Source organism: Hermetia illucens, chromosome 2 (genome assembly GCF_905115235.1).
Source record: "Hermetia illucens chromosome 2, iHerIll2.2.curated.20191125, whole genome shotgun sequence".
Taxonomy (NCBI): Eukaryota; Metazoa; Arthropoda; class Insecta; order Diptera; family Stratiomyidae; genus Hermetia; species Hermetia illucens.
Genome location: NC_051850.1, coordinates 133,104,038 through 133,132,023, shown reverse-complemented (window position 1 = coordinate 133,132,023; position 27,986 = coordinate 133,104,038). Strand labels below are relative to the sequence as shown.

At 37.3% G+C, this 27,986-nt stretch overlaps 1 protein-coding gene across 1 annotated transcript in view; it reads right to left on the bottom strand.

Annotated features, from left to right (window-relative positions):
• Positions 1 to 27,986, bottom strand: part of LOC119649824 (early growth response protein 1-like) — a 161,568-nt gene that overhangs the window by 46,959 nt on the left and 86,623 nt on the right. Inside the window, exon 2 of the mRNA XM_038052160.1 lies at positions 1,516 to 1,577. The gene's annotated coding sequence lies outside the window, so the exon portion shown is untranslated. The remainder of the gene's footprint in view (positions 1 to 1,515; positions 1,578 to 27,986) is intronic.

Here is a 27,986-nt window from a genome sequence, read left to right as displayed (position 1 = left end):
ACGATTGGATACTAGCAAGTCGAAGTACATAGCATGACATTTTTCATTTCCAAAAAAGTGTAATTGTATAATTTTTAAGGTTGGGAAGAATTTTAAGGATAATGCTTTTTGTATAAAAATTTTAAAGGAAACTTAAAATGATTTGAAATGATTTAAGATATCGGGAAATAGGATGATAGAGGAAGATTCCATATAGGAGGAAAACGGAAAAATGCAATAAAATTGATTGCACTAGGGACTCGGCACCAGGAAATAAAAGAAGACTGCATGCCGTTAAACCGCTGATATAACAGGGGAGTTGAGATTTCGATACCCGCTCGAGGCGGTTGAAGACCAATAAACATCTAGTTACTACAAAACAGCATTAATGTACTAAACCGAATTGAAAACATTTAGAAAATTAGAAAAAAGGTGTTGGAAGTAATAGTAGGTGGTTTCAAGAAGTAATAACAACAATCTCTTCAAAATTGTTTCCAGCAGAAGTGGCAAGTCGTTCTTAACTTCTCCGATAACTCTTGGTATTGAAAATATTAAAAATAATGGAAATATCAGTGAAAGTAGGGCTTAAAAGAGTTTGCATTGTTTTGCAGTTAGCCGTAATGAAAGTATGTTTAAATTAGGAAAACCATAGCGGTACTTCAAAATTCGACCCCACTCTTTGTCGCATAAAAATGGAGAAAACTTTTAGTAATAGAGTTTTGGAATAATTAAACAAAAATATTCAAAGCATCATATCGTTTGCGATATTCCAATTTCCTTATTTCTAACTATACGAAGATTTTCAAAAGGCTACCTGAAAACACCATGGAAAAACTTGGCCTGCTTTTGGAGAGCCTAGATCTACTAATAGCCAGTTTTTGCTAGGATTTGCTATGGACTTAAATGAAACCTGTAATTTCTTCGAAAATCGGCAAATCAAAAATCATCAACATTTCACACCCAACAACCACCCAAACGAAAAACCTCTCCCATTTTGTAATTTTACAATTTTCTCACAATTCACAGACAATTTGAATATCATTCAAAAAATTGGGTCGAATTATAGCCAATTAAATCCTCATCACATTGATTTGCGTTACTACCGCGAATGTAAACCTAGATGCAGACATACCCATCCCAGTAACTTTCAAAAACCATTACATGGAATAATCGTTAACTAAACACTTGAAAGGAAAAAGAAATAGCAATGGAAATTGCTTTATCACCTTTTCGCCTACGTTCCCATAAGGCTCTTTTCGACCTGTCTCCCAACCAACCGACCAGACTTCAAAAAAATATTTTCGTTAATTTGACTGTTCCCAAATCTAGGAATGATAGAATTACCTTAACGGAATTCACACATTTTGAAGAATGAACTCTTTGGAAAAAATCTGAGTATCATGTATATCATGCAACCTCAACATATTCTACCATTCGCTTGAATAATAGCAATAAAATTTAAAATAGATGGTCCCTATTTAATTTTTTCTTTTTTCTCTTACTTTATTCAAATATTGTATAGAGACTGATACTAACCAGCATTCGGCAGTTGATTATTGCATTTGTTATGCCAATCTGTCACAGTTCATTCGATCTATCTGAAAATAAAAGGAAAAAGATTGCGTTAGAAATGAAAGAAGGCCAACATGTAAGAAAATAATGATATAATCAAATGAGAAAGATAAATTCAAAGCAATATTCATTATTTCTGAAAACCAATAACTAAATTAGAAAACAAAAACATTAAGAGGAAAGAAAATCGACACCGTTAAAGCCGCCAACTTCTAAAAAACTTCAAAAAGTCAAACAGAATTTCCATGGGAAATACCGAAAACAGAAGAAAGGCTCGAATATCAAGAGCAATTCCAAACTACACTCAATCGGATGCAATAGCAAAAAATAAAGTTGAAATTTTACGAACAGAAAATTGGCCTATTGGAATCGTATGCTAATTACCGCGAAAATTAGCATTTAAACGATTAGAATAGCCAACAAACCGACAACCAAGCACTATTTCAAATTAATTCATTGGTGAAGTGTGATGGCTGCCCGGAATTTTCCTAAATGCAGGTGAAACTGTTCATGTTGAACAAAAAGTTAATTTTTTTTACACGGTACCGTGTTTAATGATTTTTTTTCTTATTTTTGACTTCAATGAAATCTGAATGAAACATCTGTAGATGCAATGATTCAAGTAATCGTAAAAAAATTAGTGGCGTAATATAATTTCTTAAGATTTTAATAAATCATTACTTTGCTCGAAAGATTTCAATGTTACGAGGTTAAAAATTCAGATGAGTTAGCCTTTTCTAAAATTTTCTATCTACGAGTGTGTTCTATCTTAAAATAGCTTTTTGCCAACTTTGCCGAAAAGTTTGAGATTTTGATTGAGCTTAAGTGGACAGAAAAGCAAAAAATATATTGGATCCTTATCCTACCTACCGTTGAGCAATTCAAATTGACAGTTTCAAAATATTTGAATCTACCGGTAAAACCAGGAATTATGTAAATCAAGCATCATATTATCAGTCTATTTAATTTTTATATAATACTTAAGTCTATAAAACTGTTGTGTTTTGTTTTGTCTTCCGTCAAAATGTTAATGTGAATCGTAGAATTAAGGAATTTAGTTCTTTCACATTTACCCCAGCCACCTTTACGGAGCATATATATAATTTCTTGACTCTACCGGCATAACTCCATCCATAATCGGATTGCGTATTTCTTGTCAATTTTCCAGTATCAATTTTGATAATTATGATCGTTCCAGTTTCCTTTTATGCGTTGCATTATGTGAAATGATTACCAAACGTACCAAACATGCCAAGGAATATAAAAACGGATTTATTAACAATAAACAACGCAATTAACGAAATATAGTGGCGTGAACCAGAAAAAAAATAAAAGGCAAAATCAATTGAAAACAGATAAAAACTATCAATTCGTTCCGATAATTCCAGCTTGAATCGAAGAACCAAGCCAAAGTGTAATGAAAAATGTTCTTTTTAAATGCATTTGGTGTTGTGCGCGTTGATGCACTTTATTGCGTACAACAGTGATCAATTATTTTGCAATGAAACCCTATGATAATATACTTTTTTATTTATTGGCTGCGATTGCAATCTTGTAATTACCATGTCATAATTTTTCAATAAACGACTTCACACAAGAAATAACATCGTCCATTTAATTGGACCTTGTGGTGCACCACTGCGTGCCAATATGGCAAAAAATAGTTAGACTGATGATTAACCCTAGAATAAGGATTTTACCAGTTAAATTCGGAATAATCGATGCTTTTATCTTAAATTATCATTAATAGAGGATCATGGACTTCAGGCGGTGAAACAAATAGAAAATCAAATCAACGAATTGATCAACACTCCTAAGTTACTTATTTCAAAAACCAATAGTTCCCCGTTTAGAGCAATCAGGATTAAAATATCATTTTTAGAAACCACGTTTAATTGTAAATTATTATGTTTTTTCGAAAGATATTATCACATATCGTTTGACAGTTTCATTAAATTGGCCAGTTTGGTTGAGTTTTAGAAATTTCAAAATAGGTCAAAAATGGAAGACTAAACTGTGCATTTTAGCCATATTGTACTCTTTTGGGAAAGGGAACTACGCAAGTAAAGCTCGTCAAAAGTCGTTTACGCTAGAAATGCTTCGGAAAAATTTCAGTGGCGAAAATGCTTTAAGAAATTCATTGCTGGAAATTTTGATATTAAAGACGCTCTTCGGTCAGGACAAAATTTTGCCAGTGATCAAATGAAACCCATGTTACACGATATGAGACATTGCAGACACATTAATAAGCTGACCTCGTCGTCAGCCTTCCACTTGTTTCGCTCTCTTCAAAACTCTGTGAATGAAGTAACCTTAAATTCAAATGACGTGGTAAATAAGCCCTCCCCTCAGTTTTTCGCCGATGAAGGCAGGTCCTTCTACGAACGATCGAATTTCGAAGCTCACCGGAAAACCATCGAACAAAACCGAATATAAATCATTGATTGGTCTTTTGAAATAAATGACAAAAAAAACACAATGATTTTTATTCACACCAATATTTGATATTTGAAATAATAAAAAGTTTGTTGTTTCTTTTTCGCTGGTGTAGATATTTATTCTTGCAAATTCCGATATTTCGGGAACCACTTGTTTCCTTCATCAGTGCTAACAAGTGATGAAAGGAAAAAGTGGTTCCCGAAATATATATTTGCAAGAATAAATATCTACACCACCAAAAAGAAACAACAAATTTTTTATTATTTCAAATAATTAATCGTTGGAAACACCGCATAATTACACTCAAATATTTGGCATTCAAACATTTTGAAATTTGTACCTTTTATAACGCATTTTGCGTAAAAACCGGAAAATTCGGCAGTTTGGGTGTTTCTGGTTCTGAATTCATTTTCAGCAAACGGTCAGTTATGGCTTAAAAAGTTTACTGCTGGCGATTGCAACCTATCGAAAGAGCCACGTGCCCGACTTGAGACGTAAGTGAATATTGATCCAGGAAAGGTCCGCATCAGTTATCACTGGTGTTTGATTCCCTTCCTTTTCAACGTTTACTCTGTTCAGTAGCGGAATCAGCTCGTCTTGTTCGATTCTGCCATTTTACTTGGTGATATATCTTAACTGGATGGGGTCGAAAGGCTCTAAAATTACCATCTACCATCTACGTATCCAGCAAATATTATTTCGACAAGCCTTCTTGAAGCTAAAAATCATGCATCTTCTGGCGGAAATGGCCGAGGTGAAAAGCTGAGCAAATGGGTGCCTCACGAATTAATCTATTGACAGAAACAAACACAACTCGACCTGTGCTTTTTACTCCACAATCGCCAAAAACTAAACCATTTTTGAATCGAATTGTTATGTGTGATGGAAAATGGATCATCACAAGAAAGTCGAGAACTGCCGGAACCAGTTAACCTACCTTTCTTTTCTACAGAAGTGATGTTCTCACTAAAGTGACCTAATTCAACGATTGGGTAGAGGAGGCAATCGACAGAAAAAGGAGTCGACTCAAAGCCACCGCATTGTGCTGGCATATCACGTGGCCACCCAAAATGGTGACTCAGAGTTCACCAGAAGAACGATGATGCCGGGACAGACTAACATGCCTACAGAGCTGAGGAAAACCGCAATCGAAATTTGGTTCATAAAGCCATGCTTTGTGTGGTGTAACATAACAGATCCACATTAGCAATATATGCAAGTCGTATCAGCGCACAGCTACCGATATATAGGTTTTTCCGCGTTCCGAACACCAAGTGCAATATAAAAAATGACGATATCAGGTAACCACGCAGGAACTGCAAGGTTTGGTCATGCGATCAACAGATGCAAGCAGTGACCTCAATATCTCAGCAATCATTTGTAGAATGCACGTCGCAAAATGTATCTGCAAGTAATGCCGCTATCTGGAGATTGATAAACAGTGTTTTTGCGTCAATGATCAACTTGCCTATAAGTAGCATTGATCGGCTCAAACTTCCTTATGCGGTGGCCGACAGCATCGAAGGGAATCCGGTCCGGGAGAGACATTCCAAAGATGGATCTAGTTCCCGTTCAACAAACCCAAATTCAGCAAAAGATTAAATTTCGTTTTGGTTACTAGATAGGACTTCAATGACTCTGCAATCTATCAGCAATCCAATATTGATAATACCACAAATCCACAGCTGGCGTTACAAAATGGCCAACTGAATCCTGTGTTGTGTTGGGTTTAAATGCATACGCAAAAATCTACTCGGTGTCGTAATGATCCTTGGATTCCACACACTAGTTTAACACAACTGAGACAATTCAAATTCGAAAGCTTTTTCAAATTCATCTAGCATATGAGCGTTCCTAGAAATATTGAACTTCACCTTTTTATTGAATAGACAACTTCGGTGAACTGGTAGAACCTTCGATCAATATCAACGGGTTTGCAGTGTGTTCGACCTTTAAGAAAAGTCCCTTTTTGAGGCGTAAACTGGAAGTCTTTTAGACTGCTCTCTTCTATCAAGCACTACCTAATGTTCATCAATGAATGAATGGACTCACTTAATACGCATACGTTGTCCCTTAAAGTTATTTGAAGACTTTATTTGGGAACGCGATCAGCTGCACTCATTTAGGCCGAAAAGCCATTGCTTGCAGGAAAAGTTTTTACCACTGTGTTTAGAGACTTCAAAAGCATTGTTTTAAATGAAGTAAATTCTAAATATTACTATCAATTGCTTGAAAAACAGAAGATAAAAGTTATATAACGTAACAAAAAGCAGCGTCTCCCAGTCAGAAGCATCATCTTCACTCACCAATCAGTAAGACGTCATGGAATTGGAGAATTCAACATTGGATCCTTGATAGACTTCTCAATTATCGACTCCATTCATTGTCCTCGACTTTGCCTACTATTTCTAAAGAATATGGTAACGAATCCTCTTTCATCCCATTTCTTTCTTGTTTGGTCACCATATTCTGCCCTGCTCATAATGACCAGCACATTGCCTTTGTTGGTGTGTAAGGGGTATTTCAGTTTTTATTGAGCCTTTAAGTTCATCAATTAAAATTCATACTTAACAATTATGATTACCGTACAAAGTTTCAATAACGTTGAAGCATTTGAATCCCTTTTGCGCAACCGATTAAAACGTTTGATTCAACTTTTTAAAATGACGGGAACAAGGGAAAGATCAGCTCCGTGTTCCCATGTATTTTTTTTTTATCTATTGCATCTATTTCTATATCTTGCTCGAAGTTCTCATTAAACTTTTGTTTCATATGAAATATGAATGTTCGCAATTTCTGTAATACTCTACGTAGCAGCCAGCTTATGCATCCTCCTAATTTACGAGACACTGACATTTCACTGTTAATTATCATCAATTAGTTGTCCAGCACGAATTGGTTAAGGCATCTAGCTTCATTGTTAACTACAGATGGATAGGTGATTTATGTAATATCACAAAGTAGATATCACCTTAAAGTACAATATCACATTATCAAAATCAAATATCAAGAAACATTATTAAAAATCATAACATGATTAAACATCACCAAATCTCTGCACCCTAGTAGGGAAATAACGATGATATTACTTTTGTGATTCTAGTGATAAAGTACGAAAGCACTGTAAGCATCTCTATTGGGAAAAGATTGTAGGGTTTCTCATAAATGCCGGAATTTGTGACAAGCTAGTACTCGTCTGACTTGATAGTAAGAGGATCGAAAAAGCAGTCAGTCGTAATCAGGCTCGCAGTAAGACTTTGCTTCAAGAAACGCATGCTTCCTAATGTACTGCTCCTTCTCTGAAAACACTCATTATCACGTGAATTGGTAATCACACATGTTCTGAGAAATTCAACGTTGAATAGGAAAGTCGTGAAAACTAACTATACATGAAAGTTTAATGAGAATTTCTGCTATATGTGCATAATAACATTGTCCACTTTGGACCGCGCTACCAGACTATACCAGAACACATAAAAATCGTCAATGTATGGTATACCCGCCCACGTTTTACTGTAAATTGCTCGATAAAACTAATAGTTCATCTCTGATATTTTATCTCGTTTACATAAAATCATATGTACGTACTTCCATTCATGGCAGGTGTGTTTGGACTAAATAGATCGCAAAATTAAGAAAACTCCTCCAACTAAAAACCAAATTCTACCCACGAAAAAATTACCAAATAACCGCTCTAGGGTTAAAATACGGTAAAGTTACGTTATAAAGAAGCAATCGACTTTAATTCTACTTAGAGAATCACCGTCCTGTTGTTTACTTTCCTCTAAGCTCCTTTCAGCAAAAACAGGAATTCCTTGGAGCAAAGCTCAGATGCAGTGACGACAGTAGAGATAAATACCGAATTTCACCCGCAAAAAGTTGACTCTTTACGAAAAGTCATTGATCGATTCCCAGGTGTTACTCAATATTCAAATGTAAATCCACCGCAAAGCTAATAAAAACAAAACTTATTTATAAACCTCTCTCAATAAAGAGAAGAAGAAATGTCGGTTATTTGGAACGACACCATAACGTTCAGCTAATTCTAAGTGGTCAGGTAGATCAGCTGTATCTTTTTCATAACCTGAAAGGCCTCAGCGCATATCAATAGCAAAAGAGCTAATTTTTTTCAGGCATCAATTCATGATTGTTTAAAATGTACCTGTATCTGAAACACGCAAATGGATCCAGATACAAGCATCTGATTTGCGTAGATCGCTTAGAATACATATAATAAGTCTGCTGAATGCCTTTTGTTTCTTATTAAAGAGTGTCACAAGCGAATCGAAACGATTCAATTAATTGAAATTAAGAATTAAGACACGTGCTTAATGCTTTTGTTGCAAAAATTAACAACATAAAGATTTAATGGGATTTGATAAAGCAGAAGAGTAGGATGTGGTCACAACAATTTCAGGTTTTCATCGAAGTCGATTGGAAGTTGATGAACAATGAATGCTAAGAATTGAAGGGGGGGGGGGGGGGGGGCTGGGGAATTTGCATTATACGGGAGGTGGGAAAAGGGAAGCAAAATGGAATAAATTTGAAATATCTATTCAATGTTTTCAGATTTTAGACCGTTTTCTATATTTAATAAGTTGGCAAGATACGAACATTCGCTCTTTATGATTTTTTTTCGGGAATGATTTTACTTACCAATTGAATTATGGACTATAGTCAGCCTGGTTGCTATAATTTACCAATTTTAAGTTGTTCTTGTAATTTTGACTGAATCTAGAAAAACATTTATGAGCACAAAAATATGAAGATATTTTCAGGAAGACAAAAATGGTAACAATAGCTGGATTAGGACGTAGTAACTCGCAAAATATTGGCGGAAGAGCGAATCCATATGGTTCGTTCAGCAATAAAGGATTGCACCATTGATAGGAATTAATATAAGAATTGAGCTATAGACCGAATCCGGATGAAAGTTATGTAGGCCTTCCTTTATTCATCAGTTTATCTGTTTTCTGAATCTGAAAGGAATTAGCACTAGCCTACCTTTCCTTTCCTTATCATCGGACTTGGTTAGGACTAGAGATGCGCGAAACATCGCCTTAGTAAATAATGTGATATCACATCGACAAGGACGTTGTGAAACATTACTTTTCATAAAAGTAATATCATCATCACATCTCTACCTGGCAATGATGCGGTGATGTTGTGATGATAAAAGGTAATGTTGTGACGTTAAGTTGTATTGTGATTTTTATAACGCATTAAGATGGTAATAGGGTATTATACTTCTGTTCTGTTATGACATTACATATATCACCCATCCATCTCCAACCGACACTAGATAATCTGTGCAAATTATACGAGAAAACTGTGTAAATCGTGAAACTAAAATACGTGATGGCGCTTTACCAATACGAAGGGCTATTTAAAGTAAAGGTTTTCTTGTTTCTTGTCGATATATGTCTTCCAGGGGTTTGTAGCCATTTTCAATAATATGCTTATGTAGTTCGGGGTGATGGGATTAGTCAGAACATCGAATTCGTTGGGAAAAGCAGAATCACTGAAGGAGCAAGAATTCCAGAAGTATTTTCAATGCTGGAAGAAGCGCAAGCGGACGTCTACAGTGTTTGAGGAAAATTATTATGATTATTAGAATCAGCACTCAAATATGCCACAGAGAAAAGAACAAATAGCGTAATTCAAAGGATCACTTCAAAAGTGCAGTGGTAAAATGAACGAAAGCGTTGGAAGTGTAAGCGTTCCTAGATGGAACAATAGGTTTCTACAAATATAGCAATAACTACAAATCTAATTCCAACATTTGAAGAGTCGTTTCGCAGTCAACTTTTTTGTTTTCAAGGATGACTCCGAACCAGACTAACGTCCTAAATTGGTAAGTTATATTTGAAATCGGTTGTGGTTAATGTGATGTGTTATTTATTTATAAATTTATAAATTCCATAAATTGTTAAATATGGCTTCCACTGTTATCTACAATATTCCTGATTTTACCTTTCTCCAGTTCACCAAAATTATGTTAAAAGCTACAGGAAAGGCACATTGCATGATCGGCAATATCTGAAATCACCTGGACAACATGCCTATCTTCCTAGGCCTTCTCTATTCAAATTTAGCCCTAAATTATAAAATGAGAAGGAAGTTTCCTCTGGTTGGGCATAGTCTCTTGATCATATTATTTCCTATTTGTCATGAAAAATTACCGAAGAAGAAATTGAAAAATTGCCTTGAAAATATTACAACCTTAAATTATTTTTTGCTGTTGACAGAATAGGTATGAATTAAGACTTTCGCTCTAGGGGAGCAACTCATGATAGATGATTCCCTTTCAATCCTACTAAAAACAGAACAAAACTTTCCTGAATATCAATCCTGATCTGGTCACCGCTTGACCGCAATTGTACTACGACTGTTGCCGCTTATTGTTGGAATAAGTAATCCACTTTCCATCACCAATAATCACCGTTCTAGAAATGGGTTATTTTTTTTGCGATTCAGCACCGTTTTGTAAATGGAAATTCGGCATTCGAGCTCGTGCGATATCCATACGTCGAGCTTACTTTTGAATTCAAAAATTTTGAAATAGTTTCAAACAGTTTCTTGTGAAAGCATTTAACTTCCGGGGAAACGAAACAGTCCGTACATGATGGTTGAATACGAGGATTTCCAGAATTTTATCGACATTTTCGACAATTGACCTTCCAAAGCGTGGCCCATCTTTTACAACCAGATTACTGGACCGGAATCTATGCAACCAAAATTGCACATAATTGGCTGTCATAATATTACGATGAAGAAAAATTGTAAAACATAGCGTATTTTTCTCTTTGTTCGTGTCCATCTTTGACGCGGGTTCAAACAACATTTTGTCTTTGTTGGTGTCTATCTTTCACATGCGTTCAAACATATCTGAATCCACCAATCATGAAACTGTCACAAGAGTCGAAGTAGTAGAAATAACATCTTTCCGCTTACTGTAACTCGATCGGACTTATATACCGGGATTACTTAAGTCATCTATTGGAAAAACAACAACATCAGAAACAATATGCAAGTCGAAGGTTGGAATATGGTCCACAGTATATAATGCTATCAGCGATTCAAGAACGGCAAAAGGCAGATTGATCAGCTAAGGCAGATACCAAAGCCTTACGCATGCTGTAGAAGCTAATCCATTAGCCAGCAATCTCGGACTTTCCGCTGAAATTGATATTCCTCAACCGTAAATTATCTTTAGAACATCAAGGGTGTGGCGGAGAAATGCCTAATGAGTTGACAGAAAAGCAAACTCAAAATTGTCCGGACAGGTGCTGAAAATTGCTGGACAATCCAGCAGCAATCCAGGTCGGCCAACTCTAACCGACAATAATTTTCCCGTATTTGTGTTGTGGTCGATCCATGGACCAACAGTCTCAGATTTCCCGCGCTACTGGAAAGATTCAAAAATGGCGAAGATTAACGATTTCGCCAATCCATTGACCACCAGTTTCGTACTTTTCGCTGAACTCGGCGTTCCTCAAAAGCCAATTATCCGTAGTCTTGGAAAAATTAAGAATTCTGTAGAATTAAGAATACTGAGTAGTACCTAATAACCTGACAGAAAAGCAAACTCAAAATTGTTTCAATGCATGCCAAAAATTGCTGGACAATCCACGTGAAACCCACTTTATTCGGTCTGAGTGTAATTATGCCGTATTTCTAGCGATTAAATTATTTGAAATAGTTAAAATTTGCTTTTTCTATTCGCTAGTGATATTTATTGATCTTGCAAAGTCTCTCCGACTTGTTAGCACTGATGAAGGGAACAAGTGGTCCCCGAAATATCGGTATCTGCAAGACCAATAAATAACACTAGCGAATGGAAAAAACAAGTTTTAAACCAAACCAAGGAAAAGATGGGAAATCTTCAAGGCAAATTCTTCATTAACGTGAGCTTTTGGATGGGAGTCAGCTGTAATAAAGGGAAAACTGTGATACGCTGAATCGAACAATTACGCATAAAAAGTCATTCCTTGAACTCATCTCTAAGGAAAGAAAATGCTTTTATATTCTAGGTATTCTCTGTTCGTCGTAATGATACCGTGACCTACCAGAGCTAAATCTAAACATCCTGAGTTAGACGTATTGCAAAAAATGTCCATCATTCCCGAAACAAATTCGACAAATTCAGTGCCTCGTGTCGAAACTCACCTTTACCCTAACTGATAGTTTGAACAATTTAAAATTTTACTTTATTTCTCATCGTTTGTGACGTGACTGATTATGGTCAAGCATAAGGTTGAAATCTGAATGTATCTTGCACGCTTAAAACTTCGAAATTCTTCTCCTTCATAGGTGGTTCGTGCTAGTAACCAACTCTAGCAAATCCAATCCCTCACCGTGCAATCTCGACGGTAATACCTATCATCTTGACAAAGTTATCATCCGTCAATGTTCATTAAAAGAAGATGTTCAAGACAATCCAAATGTATGTTGTACATATATAAATTCATTGTTCTTACCTAGCTTTTGACCAGCACTCTCTTAAAGAACAATGGTCCCTCTTTCCTTGGATAATTCTTATCCTATTTGAAGCGTCTTACCTGAAGCACGTCGTTGTCGGTATAACAACGTCTCTCTCACATATGCCGTATAATCAACAATAAATCATATTCGACTATCGACGGTGTGGGATAATTTATGATAAGTATACAAGTCGTAACAAATTGCTCCTTTCTTGATTATGTGTTTGAATTCAATCGAATTGAACATTAATAATAATTGATGAAAGATGATCTTTCGTCGCGGGTTTTTTGTATTTATGAGTAGAGATGGTTCTGGTTGCGTCTACCATGGTTTGAGGGTGCCTTTTCAAAAAGTTTTATTACAAATATTAGAGGTAAGCAGAACGAATCCATAAATAACTTTTTTAGGTCGGATGAATGCGCTCATTTGCAATTTGAAAGTGCAACCAACTTGTATATGATTAGGTTCAAATCGCAAATTATTGATGAGCAAATTTGAAAGTTACTGAAACTAGAGACTACGGTAAAGTCGAGATAGTGTATCGAAAACGTACTTTATTCACAGTGAGGTATACTCGAGACGATTGGTTGGAGAATAGCAAAATGTGCCAAGTCTGTCTAAAGAACTTATCGTCAGCCATAAATTAGCATATGACAATAAATCATATTCATCTGAAACAAAGTAAGATCGTGCGTCCTTGACACATGGCCTTTAAACTTTTCACTGATTGCAATGAATCAAATCTGGAAAATCCATGAGCTGGCGAAACCTTCAGATCAGTGCCTTATTTAAGCCATGCCATAAACATTAGAAAGCATTAAATATACAGAAGTTACCACTGACGTGAACAGCTAGGCACATACCATGCATCCAGCCACACATTGTTCTGTCAATCTCATCTATCGACAATTCACGTATCGCATTACCTTCCATTTCAACTTGACGACAATTTAAACAGCCGCCAACATAATATCATTTTCCAATAACCATCCATTTTATTCTAAATGAATTTAATAATAATAAAAATTCCAGACCATTGTTTGCTTTATTTTGCGCTCACTCCACAAAACGTAAAGCAGCATAAAAATAAAAACATCTTTTTCTTCAAAAGCAACGACAGCGAAAAAATTTAATATCAATAAATCTTCCACAACACGAGCTTTCGTGCATAAAAAAGGAACATTTTTGAGATATCGTCAACCTTTTAATACACAGAAAAAAAATCCGTTCTACCGTTTTCCCTATTAGAATCACAAAAGGAGTTTCAGGTGCCTTTTAAGCCCATTTTAACGCTCTAAAGAATGACTCCGAATTGAACACAAAAGATACGATAAACTATTTAAACCGTCATGCACACAAATATCAACAATGGTTCTCGTGAAATCAAACTACTGAAAAACACAAATAAATAAATCTATAGAGTAAAAAGATATTTAAGCTGAAATGCTCTTTCATTAAAAAATTTATAGCCAACACTTTAATCAAGTCTATCTCAATAAGGTCGCTTACATAAAAATCGTTTGTTCTGACAAATATTCTACTACTTTAGATATTACAGCTTGAGTGGGACATTGTTGGTATGAATCTATTTTTTTCTCATCTGCTTTTGTAAACTTTAAGATAGATTCGCTGAAGAGAAAAAACTTAAAAGAATAATCGATGCTTTTGTGCGCAAGAATACAAATGACAGATTTTTCGGATTCTGGAGAGAAGAAAAAAGTCCAAAAAATCAGAATAGAAAGAAAAATGCTTCATGCTCGAAATGAAATTGGAAGGGATTCGTTCCGTGTAGCGGTTGAATAAGAATTTATAATGATATTTTGATAGTCAACACTTTCCCGTAAAAGGTCTACACAAGATCGATAGACGCCATGCAGAAGATTATTGATGACGAAAGACGGAATCAAATCGTGGTTGATGTTGTAAGAGTCAGGGGTTGAGAAGCGTGAAGTAATACATTGAAACATTGTATTATTGTTTGAAGAAACCACCCGTTGAATATACATTTTTGAGTCGCCCATGGTTAACGATGCTTCGTTTAGGCGCGACCAAAGCAGAAAGCTCGGCTGGATTAAGTAAGGATATTTGGATGCGCGATGGTTCTATTTGTGTATTGTTCGTAGCATATATATATGAATACGTCCGACTATTCACTTTAATGTGATTCTGACACTTTACATATGACATCTAACGGAGTAGTATCTTTGCGCGGAGTTCTAACTTGGTTAATAGCAATAAGATTTCAACCAAACTTTCCAGTATGGGACCCAATACTATGGGGAATATTCTCAAAATTTTATGATTCTAGGATGAATTAAAATTTTTTTCATCAAATTCTGTGCCAAAGTGCGTATTACAGAATTAAAATGGTTAAAAAATATGCACCCGGTTTTTTTCTCCAAGAGCGATGAACAATTTAATCAAAGTAAATTGAAAATTTCAGTGGGGGAATGGAAAACTTGTGTAATATGCCGAAGAAATCGAGATATCAATGATATGCCTGAAAGATTGTGGCAACCGCTTTTCGAGATGACTTTTGAACTTTATTGGTACATTATCTGAAGTTTAGGACATGGAACTTTTCCAAAAGTTTCATATCAAGAAACGCCGAATGCTTGACTATTTTCTCATGGGAATTCACATAACCATTCTAAATTTACGTAATAATAATAATAATCGTTGGCGTAACAATCCATATTTGATCAGGGCCTTGAAGTGTGTTAGAGCACTTTATTCAAGACCGTAACGGTACACTACAGGATGAGAGTACCCTATAGAAGGCAATGTGGTCAGTATTGCGCTCGCCCGAGATTATTATCCTGATTTGAGTCAGGTACTCATTCACATCCGACGTCAAATCACGATACAAATCCCACTGCCACCAGTGAGATTAGAATTTATGTAGCCAATCTCAAAATAACGATTTCGGACACCATTCAGAGATTCAAAGAACTTTTATTCCCTGGTGCCGGTATCAGACAAGGAAAAAACCATATTTTCAATACTCACTGGACAAGCAAGTTGACCAAATCCAAATATATGGCCAACTTGAGCATTAGCATGGTCTGCAATGAGAGGCCATCCCCACAGACGGGAAATTATTTACCATGGAGCAAGCGCACAATTACCAAAATGACAGTATCTGGTTTGCTTACCCCTTTGTCACAGTTAAATACCACTAAAACTCGCGAAGAATCATGGCATGTTGCAGAATTTGAGGACTTTGTTTCCGTTGATTAAAGAGTCAAAACCAATCAACAAGTATAACACCAGGATATTCTTGAGGCCCTGTTACAATAACACTTTTCCAGCGACAATGTAGCGATCTGGAATGAGCATTTAAGAAGTATTCAGAGCCAACTTATAAAGCAAAGGACTCATAACAGTGACGTCGAGTCTTTTTTTTAGTTTCTTCATGTCTGATACTCTAATCACATTTCTATCCTATAGACTACAAGGTATTGTTGATTTTTGGAGTCCAATGCCTACACTTAATGTCACAGAAGTTTGGAATCGCATAAGTAACGATCACTTAAAAACTCGAACGGATTGCCGCTAAAAGAGTTGTCATTTGTAGCTGCAAATTCTAAGCCCTGATTGAAGCTCCACATTACAACTGCCTTTGAAAAGTGGGCCGGGGCAAAAGGTTGAGGCACTTTCATATTCGAATTTACTTGAATGTAAAGACGAAACTTTTTCGGTATCTTTGGTATAACATTAATAAAGAAATCAAATGAAATTAAAAATCATTGTTCTGATTTCTTTTATACGTCGCGGATGCAGTACGAAAAAAGGAATAATTCCTCAATAAAGAACCAAAAACGCTTCGAAGCGTACTTTCTGATCAAAAGTCGAACCAAAGCTAATGTCCTCAAAATGTCATATTGTTTTTGAAAAAGATACCCTAGTGGAAAGTGCTGTGTCTGCATTTTTGAATTGAAAAAGAATTGGCTGGTGGTCCATAAAAGTGGCTTGAAGAAATCTGACTTTCAGGGATACATGCAAAAAAAGACTGATCTGGGCCCCACCGAGGTCACCAGGATTTTATACTTTCCATCCATGAACCGATTCTTATTTTTTTTTTGTAAAGAGTAACAACCATTTAGGTCACATTTAAACTTCAGACTACATCCAAAAATCAACATATTTTCCGAAGGAAACGAACGTGAGAGGAATACCTTTTCATTTACCAAATAACCTCAAATTTGATTTTTTCCTTTAATTTTCCGAATCTACTGTTGCATGCAGTTATCAAAAAACACGTGTGATAGACGGATAGACAGTAAACCTATTTTAATAATAAAAACGCTTATAGCTAGCCTTCTACTTAAATGCAAAAATTTCGCCTGAGAAAAAGGAAATTTGCTTACCAGCATTCAAGTTAGAGCTACGTAACTCAGAACGGTCAAGGAGAAATGTACGCTTCTGGAAAGATCTTAATGAGAGTTGGGTCATATTATCAGTGGGCGATGAGCGGCGAGTAAACGTAGCTGGCAAATTGTATTCTACCCAGAGGTCCATAGCAACCATATATGAATGCCTACATATAGTATATGTATTAAAGTTTCTTTATGTAACGAATAACAACTAATAAAACTGCAGGAAGACTTGTCGGGAAAATCTGAAACCAACGAAATGAAATCAAAAATCTACCAAAAGGAAGAACAGAGGTCTACTATTCCTGCTATTATAATACTTATAATACCACCACACCATACCTTATCAAGCTACACCAGAACTAAAACGACTCCTATATCTGATGACCAGCTTATTTGGACAAGGTGAAAAAGTGCTGAAGAAGCTGGAAATGGCGACAAGAAATGAGTACTAAAATTAACCGACAATTGACAGTTTCGGTAACATATTTTAGCAGCAAGCAATCGTTTTTAATCATTGATGATGATAGTCTTTAAGGAATTTACCAAATAGTTTTGGAAAACTTAATAGTGTAAAAAAACAGATAGAAAAACCTAAATCCAAGATCCTAGGACAAACAAAGTTTTGCTGTTTGTAGTGCTCTGAAAATGAGATCTCCAAGCAGAAATTCAAAACTTATCAACTACTTATTACTAAAATACAAGGGGTGACCGAGGTTGAAGAAATCACACTCAAAAGTACAAGGTTGTCAGCCAAGGCACTTCAAGACAGTAAAAAACTAAGTTACAGGAAACGTGTAAACTCCAAAATAAGAGACCAGTTTACTTTCTTGTCTTGGCAGCTAGAATTCTCCCAGAGTAGAACGAAAATTCATCATTTATCATCATCATTAACGGCGCAACAACCGGTATCCGGTCTAGGCGTGCCTTACTTAATAAGGAACTCCATACATCCCGGTTTTGCGCCGAGGTCCACCAATTCGATATCCCTAAAAGCTGTCTGGCGTCCTGGCCTACACCATCGCTCCATCTTAGGCAGGGTCTGCCTCGTCTTCTTTTTCTACCATAGATATTGCCCTTATAGACTTTCCGGGTGGGATCATCCTCATCCATACGGATTAAGTGATCCACCCACTGTAACCTATTGAGCCGGATTTTATACACAACGGGACGGTCATGATATTGCTCATTGATTTCGTCATTGTGTAGGCTACGGAGTTGTCGATCCTCATGTAGAGGGCCAAAAATCCTTTTCTTGCTAAAAACCCAAGTTTCCGAGGAATACATGAGGACTGGCAATATCATAGTCTTGTACAGTAAGAGCTTTCACGCTATGGTGAGACATTTCGCGCGGAACAGTCTTTGTAAGCTGAATGAGGCTCTGTTGGCTAACAACAACCGTGCGCGGATTTCATCATCGTAGCTGTTATCGGTTGTGTCAACGGCAACCAGCGAATGTTAACAATTTCTCTAGATTAAACTCGAATCCAAGCGGAGCCAAAACCAGTGTATACCGGAGGCCGCAAATTGTAACTCTCACGAACAAGCATTCCTTAAGCTTAACCTTAAATCGAAACTGATAAGATGTTCTCAACCAAGGGAATTTGAACTATTTTTTCAAATTTTGAAAATCAGCGATAGAAAGCCAGGGTGAAATCTAAGAAAGAATAAACGGATTGCAACCATCAATACATCAACGGAGGTTGTGCTTATTCGCTTTCTGTAGAAAGGGTGAAAGTAAGCATCAATGAAGCGAGACATGGTTGTGACTTGCAGAATGTGATTATTTTGCCAGAAAACTTAGTAGCGATGTAACTATCTAATCATGCATACTATCTAATGCCACATTTATCAAAGCGGGAATGTTAGGCAATTGGTGAACTATCAACTAGTCTTTATCCAGTTCAACACAGCAGCTACAAATACTAACGGTGACAACATTCTTCTCGACTGAGCCTCTTTCTCTAGTGATTTTAGTATCCAGTCAAGGGGCAGCAAGCCAATGAACACCAGCGCACTTGACTATTTTGAGGTAAATTCCTAAAACATGAGTGATATGAATAGGTATGCTAAACTCCAAGGATCCCAAGCATTAAAGAATAAGAAATATCCTTAAAACATCAACATTCTTTGAGGAAGACACACACCTCTTGCACTTTCTCTGCAATTGCTCAGCTCTGGCTGAAGTTAGGCTGCGGACACTGAGTAAACCATTCTTTGGGGACCTTCGAGAGGTTTGTAGCTGCAGGGTGGGAGAGTTGCTTTCTTTCGTAAATGCTACTGAAGAACTCGAGCCGGCTGGATTCTGTCTCCCTGCTCCCATAACAATAGTCACGGTCTTAGGAGTTTGTGGCATCAAAACGGCGCACCAAAGCGCTAATTGGACTCCTCGGCCACTACCTTCCTACCCTATTTCTGAGAATAGCTAGACCATCTTTCAATGTGACAAAAATATAGCCTAAACTAAATGACACAAGATGATTTTATAGTGCAAGAATATATCAAATTTCAAAGTTATGATTATGTTGTTCAGAACAAAAGGCCAAGAGAATATTCAGCAAGAACGAAGCGTACACTAAGTCAGTAAGAAAACGGGTTGCTCAATGTGGTGCCGAAAATGCAATCCGAGTCCCGATAATTTGAATGATTGTTGGCTTTTTTGTAATCATAAAAAATTTATCCTAAAAATTACCCTCAAAATGTTGACTCCTTTTGAAACGCAAGAACAAGCAGTATCACCAAAAAGCTTTCGAGCCCCTGACCATAAATCCCACGTTACCGAAACAAAGACAATTCTCAAACATAGCGGCATAGCGTGCATCCAGCAACTTGAAAAATCTATTCTTGATATGATTAATTGGTGTCAATTATTCTCAACATGAGAATTTATGAGTGATTTCCTAATAATTGAGACACGTCTCGTAACACTTGGACATAATTCAGCTACGAATAATGTTTATAGCAGGTACCCACCAGAGGGTGGCCTGAGGGCAACACCACTCACTCACTTATCCACTGATATTTTTATGTACTTGAAAGAGATTCTAACTACAATCAATGGGAAGTTGAAGTCTGAGCGCCGTCTAATGATCACTATGATTCGTTGCTGATTAATTGATTAGCGCACTTAGATAAGACGACGACTAACTCCGAGTCCAAGTCCAGCTTACTCAGTACAAAATTAAGAGGCTGTGCGGTGGCCTAGGACAGGCAAATTGAAAAAATAAACAAATGCCAAAACGATATTAATTCTTGTTATTCCTTGATATCCAGGTGAGTGATTGATTGATTGATTGCTCGTTGGGTGGTTTCTAACGCAAAAATTTTTCAGTGTGAGGTGGACTTGGTTTTTTCTTTCTTGGTTACTGGGAGTTGATTCGATCAAATTATGCCAATATGCACGGTATTTATGCTGCATGGTAGAGTTATGGTTTGGAATAGTTTAGAATTTTAATAAGACGTAAAAAAAAAAAATAAACGAAAATTTGCAAAGTTGGCGGAATTTGTTTAAAATTTATAGTCCCAGCACCGTTTGCTCGTTTTTTTGCTACTCAGTTATGCTATCGATTGCCTCGTTTCGGCCTAAGATCTTATCTCAATCTATGCAACACATTAGGCACTGTATCTAGACGCCGATCTTCCACTTGAATATTTTTCAACCCCCACATCCTGTCAAGACAAAGTCTATAAAATCAAAACCAAGCAGAAAAATGTCGGGACCATAAAAATTCAAATATTCCAAGCTCCAAGCTCCGATTCTCCCAAAATTTCAAGTATCTGAATATCACCAAAAGAATCCACATATCTGGAAAAAAACGTGCAAAATAAATGGACCAAACGCTCTAAATTCCTTGCATTAAAAAATTTATTGCTCACGTTGAAAATTTTGCAAAAAAACTTGGAAGCTAACTCACAAATGTATCTAATCAGAACGAAACATGATGCACCAGCGGTTAAGTGTGGTCCAGGTTTTGATTTTTTTTTGTCATTTTTCACAAGATGTCTTCTACGTTTTTTGTAGTTCTTCAAACAGATAGCTTAGAAAATCAGGTCATCTAAAGATGATCTGAAGCATCTCTTCGAACGACATTGATGAACTATGAACATTTCTTCGTTTGCGTCCTCCTTGACGGTAGGTAAGGTAGCAGCACTAGCAGCTATAAGTTACTGTTGCCATATCAGCCAGCAACCTGGCCCAAGCGCTTACTGAACCCGGAATACTAAAAGTTTCATAAATATGCGAATACCAGAGCGAAAAACTTTCCCACGTTCGCCAAATGTCCATTTTTATGTGTGGTGCTTGTCTTGTAGCCGCTATAAGAGATTTGTGGTTAAAGACACATCAATTTCAAATGCACATAGTATTATTTAGAAAAAGAGGAGAAACAACGATGATTTGTTTTGTGTTTTGGTTTTTACATTTTGGATGATTTTTTGTTTGGATCGGAGATATAAAAAGCTATGGACGGTACAGGTGTACCCTCACCCGCGCTCATGTGATTCCCAATCGATGTCTTGATGATGATGATCAATTTCTTATCGTGTGGCTTGGCCTTTTTAAGATGCCGCGCAGCATTAGGAGTTGGAGTTTTAGTAGAAAAGGCCTAGATGCGGAGACAGATTTTTATTGTGAGATAGAGAACGATATATTATATTCATAAGCTAAGATTTATGCAAATGGGCCATTTATTCAACCGGTTTAAATACAACAGATACATTCATTTTGAGTGCAGGACACTGGATGACAGTCTTGAATTGCCGAGTAAAATCATTAAACTCTAATTTTCAAAAACTCACAGTATTGAGGCGGATGCAATAGAAATTCCAAGTTAAGAGATCTAAATCAACGCGAAAGGACCGGAAATTTGAAAGAGGAGACGCCTATCAATGACCCCTTACTTTGAAGTAAAAATATTGCTCTGCGGTACGTATATAGAAAACAGAGAAACGAATTTCGATGAAGTAAGAAATAACACAGTTGTCGAGAGATTAGACAATCTTTGTAATATAAGTGATTGCAATTATCTCATTTGCACTCATAAATCTGCAACTCACAATTAAGATAACATTTCACACCTAAGTTTCTGTTCTGTGCGAAATTATATGGAGACAAACGAAAGAAAGGTATGTTTGCCAAGAATCCTCTTAGTTTCTCAAGTATTTGGTCTATTTTGTTTAGCTTCAGATGTTAGTTCGCCCGACATTTTCAAATTTCCCTTTAGTTTTCAATCCTGTCTGCCTTAGTTTATTGCTGGCAGTGAATAGTTATTCAAATGTAATCACTGTTTAAGGGGGTCATCCCGTGTGTCGGATCCGTGGGATCGATTTTTTTTTTGCATCAATTGTATCTAGATATAGTGTAGAATATATGGGTAAAGTGATTTTTTGATATTCGGAGTCGTTCGGAAATTATAGTGTTAAACACGTGATAAGCCACATGCCAGATTTATGTCGATCGCCGTAATAAAGCTCGTATTTATCGGTCCGAATGACGTTCGAATGACTTCGCTAAAAGGACGAGAATTGAAGCCAAGGCTGTACCTGTGTGTCTTGAAGAAACCAAAGGTTTATGGGCTAGGTATAGCAAATTAACGGTCAGTTATGGTCTTATGGCTAAAAATCGCATTCTACTTTTTAAATGCGTTTTTCTCGAAACTGCATGTTGAAAATTGGCTGACACCATAGCCCAAAATCCATCAGACGAAATTCTTTGTAATTTTCACGACTTATTCAAAACATATTCCTACGGTCCACAAACTAGGATAATTGCGATTCATTCAGTAGTTTTTTATTCATTGAAGAAACCGTGAAAAAAACACAAAAAAAAATTAACACGGCACCAAAAATTTAGCTTTTAATATGTTTTAATAATTCTAGTTTGCGGACTGTAGTTAAATCTGTACGTTAAAATGCCGTTTACTTTTTCTTTCTTTAAGATGATCGCAGCGTCCTCTAGCGTGGCAGCATAAAAACACCTTTTTTGAAAATGGGTGTTGCTCTGTATTTCAATAACGAACTATGCGATCGGGCTGGAAAAATTACTGTGAACGCTCAAGATATTAAAAAATCTATGGTGAAAAATTCGTATTTGTATCTTTATTCAGTTCTTCACAAAAAATTTCTAAAAACATCCAAAAAAAGAGCTTGACATGGGATGCCCGTTAAGGTTCACCACTATACCCCAATCTTTCTAGTGGAACTTTCCTTTAACTTCCTTTAATCGAAAAGTATACCATTAGAAAAGGGAAACATAGAGCTTTAAAACGAAAAAAAAAAATAAAATGGCCGTCGCTAGCAGCTATACAGGCCCGAAGTTTGTAAAGCCATGCATCGATCGTTTTACGCAAGGTATGAAGCAGCATTTCTCGAGCTGCACGCACGATGCTGGCCTGCAAACTCTCCAAATCGGTGTAAGTTCGATCGCAGGCAGTCTCCTCTAACTTAACCCAAAGGCTGTAATCCAGAGGATTCAAATCTGACCTGCCTGAGGCCCATTCATCTGCGGTTCTAAAGTCAGGAACATGCGCTGCTAATCACTGCTGAATTATCTTGGCTTTGTGAGCGGGTGCCGAGTCCTGCTGGAAGCACCACGGCCTTCCAACGAACAGAGTTCCACTCAATGACTCGACTACATCCTCTTATATCTTTTTGTACACGCTCGCATTGGTTTTTACGCCGGCCTCGCAGAAATGAATATTAGTTACTCCGTGAGATGGGACTCGCGACCATATCATGACAGAAGTCGGATGGTGAAGACGTTGCACTCGCTAAGCATTTTCTTTGGTTTCATAACAATTAGGAGCATATACTCGATCATTTTTTCGGTTGAATGTTTCCTCGATGGTAAAAATAGAATTTTGCGATATTTTTTACCGGGAAATCGTTGCAGAAGAGCAGCACACCGAGGTCGCTTCAGTTTTCGCGTTAACATATGGCTAACGCACCGCCGGTACGCACCGAGACCGAGATCTTCTCGTAAAATACGACTCATACCTCGAGTTGAAACGCCCATTTCCGGCGACATTCGCTTCTGATTGTGGAGAGGATTGTGACGAACACGCTCACGCATAGCATGCATGACAGTCGGGCTACGTACGAAGCCCGCGCGCCCCTCCCGCGGCCTGTCAACCACATCAGCTGCTTCGCGGTATCGAACTAATGTCCTAAAAACGAATCGTTCCTTTTCCGGTAGCTTTTTTAACAAACTATGAATATTTTTCGGCGCTTTCCCATATTGGTGCAATGCAATAATCGCGATTCTTTCTTCGTAGTTACCAAACTTCATCGTGGTTCACGCACTACTGTCGTTCGGAACCTGAAAGTCCGACGGGATAGGTACTCTCCGTGCGCAGTGTTACCAGTTTCTGCGGCCTAACATTTACCACTATACGCATCGGCTGACAGAACTTACTACTATGTATACATATATATAGCACTGTCACCCACGATCAGTGTTAGAAAATAGAGCAGAAAATGATAGATTACACCGGGCAAAATAGATATTGGACGGTGTAGGTTGGTAAGTATCAGCTGCCATTTCGAGGAGCCCAATTAGCGCTGTGAAACGCTACAATCTCCTAAGATCACAACTGCTGTAATAAGAGTAAGAAGCGCAGAGTCCATTCGGCTCAGATCTACAGAGCTAGCCTGTTGTATTCACGAAGAAAAGCAACTCTCGCTAGAAATTCCTGAGGGTTTCTCGTTCCTTTCCACGGAATCGTCAATGCGAATTGTAGAGTCCTATAGGTTAGTGTCTCGTGCAGACTACCGCAATGCATGCATTTGCACTGGCGCAAGAGCGACCCGGTGTTGCTATAGGGGCTCCAAATTTTTCTTAACTTGGCGCAGGTGTTGAGCCTTCACTCTCTAAAGTCCAATGGGGGTGACTTTTGCCAGAGAATACAAAACATTAATGGTCTTGGTTGTCGGCTAGAATGGCTGTGTTACATTTGGAGCTCGAATCATGCTCAAACCATCGAGAGACTTTCAATATCGCCAGTATTTCCGCTTTAAATACACTAGCAAATCTTGAGAGACTGCCCGACTAGGCTAGGTGTGCATTCGAGAAAATTCCCGTACCGACTCCACAGACCATCTTTGATCCGTCGGTGAAAAATACTGTGCGAAGTAACATCAAATATTTTATCTAAAGGCATGATGATACGAGCATCCTTTCACCTGTCCGGAAGGATATCCTGGACAAAGGCCTCATACTAAATGTTTTCAATTCTAGAGAGGGGAGAAATTACATTTCACACTATCATGAAATTTCGGAATGTGATTTAAGTGTCCTCCAATAGTGCCGTTGGTAGACCAAAAAAGGTACCCAATAGATGAATCCTCCCATGTTACTGGTTGAAACCACATATATATTCGCAATTGTTAAATTTCTTAAAGTTACAAATTCAATATATCTAGAATGAATAAGCTTTAAAAATATCGACAAAAATGTCAAAAAAATTCTTCTCTACCAATCTAAAATTACCAACGGGCATCGAAGTGAAAAAAAGGCAAAACATGTGGAATCAAAAAACTCAAATAAAATCTCATTTTACCAGTTACAGTTAGGAAAATTTTCAGGGAGCTTTTGGAGCGCAAGGCAGTTATGCAATGTCAACATGGTTTGTGAAATTTCGCAATGGAAGACAACTCCCACAAAGCAATATATACAGTCAAGTTATCCCATTGACGGGTGCTAGGTCCAACCATCGAAAAAATGGGTACACGCCTAGGATTTGCACTGAAGTTGTAAGAGTCAGCCGCGCATTAATTGAATTGAGCTGAGAAGTGGGCTAAATTCAGTAGCCATGCAGAAATGAAAATATATACAACCCTGCCTCATATATGGGAAAATCCCTTCTTCATGGTAAAAGATAGTTCTATGCATAGCATATCGCGGAATATTTAGGGGCTGACAAATACGGAAAATTCTTCATCTCTAGACACGGTTGTTAACAAAATATTCCATGTTTCCAGTCTAGTCAAATACTCCCTGGGTGAAGTCAGCAACGTGACAACATGATATATGCTGGATGGGGATATAAAGTGGAGGGGAATGAATTGATTCGACTCGCCAGAGGTGAATATGTCTGAGCAACACGTTTTCATAAAATTTTAAACGCGAGAGGACGAGTGGCATTTGAAGAAGCGGCACTCCGGGCGGAACAAATACCGAACTGGCTGCTAAAATATCTTACTACGATTTCCTGTGATCGCGGAGGCACATTTTCCATTGCTTTCCTTCATGACGGATGCACTTACTGCATGGAGGACTTACTGCTGCACATTACTGCCAACAGAATGATGGAGTGAAACCGGCCTATCAACGAAAAAGGCTGGACATACCTATTCGATTCATTAACACAAACAAATTGGGCAACATTTATTGGAATACACATCAACAGCTGCCCTACAGTTACGATCTGTCGCCATGTGACTACCAATATTTGGGTTATTCAAAGGACTGAAAGGTCATCACTTTGACGACAACGAAAGTATAAAAGAGCGAAACTGAACACAATGCCAAAAATGCTTGCTAGTCATTTTATTGATTATAATATACAAGGTTGGGTTCCAATATGTCCGGGATTGAGCGGAGAGGGAAGAGGCGTTCACCTCTCCAACCCCACTTGCAAGACACGGCGATAAATGCTTTACCAATAAACTTATTAATAATATAAAAGTAGCTCCTTTCATGGCGCTATAGCACGGTTCTAGAAAGGAAGGACTCTCCTCTTCTTCCTGCATACCGTCCTTAACCCATCCCTCTCCGGTCTTTTTTCTGATGCTTCACAACTTTTTAAGAAGGCGTGACTACTGTGATTTTTCACCGGGTTTGGCGAAAAAGGAGCTTTCGCTTCTCATTTCTTCCCCTCCAAACTAAACCTCAACACTATGACATCAAATACCCTCCTTTTCCCCACCATCCTCTTAGGGGGAAGGATTGAAAAGCCAACGCCATTATCCTTAAAGGGAGATGACGATAAGAGTTTTCATCCGGGTTCCCTCTCCTCTTCTAAAATTCACCCTATACCGAACAAAATTAACATTTCAAAAATAACCAGGCATATCCCTAAATGTCGAAATTTACTACTTTGCCATACTAGGATGAAACTATTTAGATACAGTGGTTGCTTTTATAGACGTTAATAGTAGAGCATGTATCTATTAAACTTCTTTCTTTCAATAAAATCAAATATGATATAATCAGAAACCGATTAGTGGAGGACGTAACATTCATCTAATGCGCTACGAATAGGCCTCGAAATGAAACTCGTTGTTCAAAAAGATTGATAATGAGCACCGAGGAATATATTTTTTGCAGCAATCGAAAGAGGCCGAGGAGATATATGATTGCGAAAAGTATGCTCATATAAGACAAGAGCATGTAAAAAGATACTGTAGGCTTGAAAGCTAACAAAATTTTATTATTGCTGAAAAGACATTGAAGCAAATTTGCGACATTTTAAAATTGATTTTGGACCAATTGTATATCAGCTTAATTTGAATATACCGAAAACTACCTCAAATATATTTCTCACATCATAAATGAGTTAATGAAGAGATGAGGTCTTTCAAACACAGTAGCGAAGTCTGGTACCTTCTTTGTGTAACGCGCGCCCTAATGTCAAATCTGGTCACTTTGCCAGCCCCGATTTCATCTAGCCTCACTACTCGGAATGAAGGGCAAACTGCGAAACAAATCAAAAGTAAGACAATCTGAAGGGCCCGCAGGTGACTAAGCCGAACAATATCTTCCATTTGAATTCAAATGTGTAATTAACCCTCATTCCACATTTCAACGGTACCCTTCGAATATAAATTGGTTCTCACGCCTACCTGCTGTGTCACATAGCTCTGAAGGCATTAAACATTCTCCAAAAATCGTTGAAAAACAGTAATAACAAATCATCACAACCAAATCTATCTAACAAGCTTTCAATTCAAGCTCAATCTTTGATTGTAATTTTTCCCGTTTTCATAATGCAAGATGCGCACTGAACGATCTTCACCCTCTTCGGTCTTAACGTCTGTCAGCCGCTTATATATCTAATTATCATAATAATATTGGATTTACATTTTAATTCATGTTATTTATTATCATATACCCTCACCGAGAAACCACAACTATCTAGA